The sequence below is a fragment of the Octopus bimaculoides genome, chromosome 8 (genome assembly GCF_001194135.2).
Source record: "Octopus bimaculoides isolate UCB-OBI-ISO-001 chromosome 8, ASM119413v2, whole genome shotgun sequence".
In the NCBI taxonomy this organism is placed as follows: domain Eukaryota; kingdom Metazoa; phylum Mollusca; class Cephalopoda; order Octopoda; family Octopodidae; genus Octopus; species Octopus bimaculoides.
The window spans coordinates 48,384,622-48,386,968 of record NC_068988.1 but is presented as its reverse complement, the minus strand read 5'-3'; positions in this window follow the sequence as shown (position 1 = coordinate 48,386,968).

Below are 2,347 nucleotides of genomic sequence, written 5' to 3'. Positions count from 1 at the left end.
TGAGGAAGCCTGGAGCATACAACAGCGGAAACGTAGTGAAAACAAAAACGAATGTAAGGACAGCACTAGTGTTAATATATAAACAGTACGCATAATGTATAAATTCCCCATCTCAGAAATATGGGATTGTAAGTAGAATGGATAAAGCCGGTTGAATGCAAGAACAAGTGGGGGAGACAAAAAAAGGAGAGGGAGGGATAGACAGATGGATAGAGTGAGAGAGAAAGAGAGGAAGAGAGATAGAGAGAGAAAGAGAGGAAGATATATATATATATATAGAGAGAGAGAGAGAGAGAGATAGAGAGAGAGGGGGAAGAAAGAGAAAGACACAGAGAGAGCGGGGACGGAGAGAGTGAGAGAACGAGATAATGGCGCCAAAAACTGTGTTTAAATCAAATATTGAATAGTAAATCTGTCATGAAAATATTTGAAACTGAAATCTATTTCTTCGTTTTTACACGGTGAAATTTACAATTAAAATTAGGCTCAAAAAATTAATGTGCATATATCGATAAATTATGGATAAATTTGGGATTTGTATATATCGATAAATTTATTATGAACTAACAGGAATGTTAAAACAGTTGTTTTGATAAAGTTTCAACCTTATCAAAAGTGAAAAAACAAAAGTAAAAAGGAAAAGAAAGAAATTAAGCATTTGGTTTATTTGTGGTTTGTATATATTGATAAATTGTTAGCTTTCAAAAGTGAATGAAAGAAAGTGATACAATAGGATAAAACAAAGAATAAATATTTATAACAATGAAGGTTAATAACCAAATCATTCTGCGAAAAGCATCATTACGTTTATATATAATCTAATGCTTAAAAAATGTTAAAATAGCACAGCAAGAGTTCCACTATAAAGGAAAAAATATTTTTAGTAGTTTTTAAACTAAATATTCCGCGACTGTCAGACTAATTTTATTTGCTTTAGAAATATAGTCCGATCGAAAACTATTGGTTGCTTGAACGAAAGAATTTATTAGATAATATCAATTCTCGGAGATATAACGTTTTCGATACTTTACAATTGGTGGAAGCTTACTAATAGCTCACGAACAAGTCTTAGCAAATATACTTACACGCATACATGTGCACACGTATTTAACGATATATATTCTTGTAAAGAGATCTCTGTGTGTAATTATCTAAGCCAAACTATAAGTGTACACAAATATAATATTCTGCTTTTACATATACTCACCTATACATACACATACATATACATATATACAAGCACACGCATATATGTGTGTACGTGTGTGTGTGTAAGTGTGTCTGAGTTTGTGCACGGACACACTCATAAAATTCTTACGCATGCACACACACACATACATATGTATATATATGTATATATATCCATATATATATATATACATATATATACATATACGTGTGTATGTATACATTCATCCATGCATGCATACATACATGCATATTTACATACACGTACATACATGCATACATACATACATACATACATACATACATACATACATACAGAAAGTCCATATAAAATACATACATACTCTTAAGACTTTCTATTCATAAATTATTTGACTAAAATGATCTCTTTGCAACAACACCATCTGATATTGCCATTTTAACCAGCATGCAACACTGCCTGTGCTACACGCCTCAATAAAGATGCTGATTGGCTGAACAGGAGAGGTTAAAATTTCAAGGCCTGTGCACTGAACTTAACAGTTGATCATGATGATTAACTGGAGCGCTATGAAGGATCAAAGCTCTTCCTCCTTTTCGAAAAGCCCTTCTCCACCTCCATTTCCCCATAAACATTACCATCCCCAGCAACTATTTCTAGTATCACCACCTACATCATAACCACCTTCAGCAACAACACCACCATCATCACCAACAGTTTGCTTCACTTCCTTACGCGCACACATTCACCACACTTATGTCTACTTCACAAGTCATCTTTACTGTCACCGGCGTCTCTATATGATATTAATACACAACCTACATTACGGATATCATCAATATGTAGGCCACTGTCTGAAAAGGAAACGCCTATATAAATGTCTACCAGCTAGAAATAGCAGCTAATCTTCTTAAAATTAAACATTCGTGTTTTACAGAAAGACATACATTGAATAATAATATCCTAAATAAAACACTACTTGAAAAATACATATATAAAAATAACCAAATAGGATGATCATGGATAGAATGACTTTGATCTCAGACCTGATTGCTCATAGCTTTTGGTAGCTGATCCAGCAAATAATTCACTGAAAATTGTATGTCGTACCTTTATTTTAAGATCTCGTGTGCGAATATTCATTATTTCAGTGAAAGCTATATATATATATATATATAT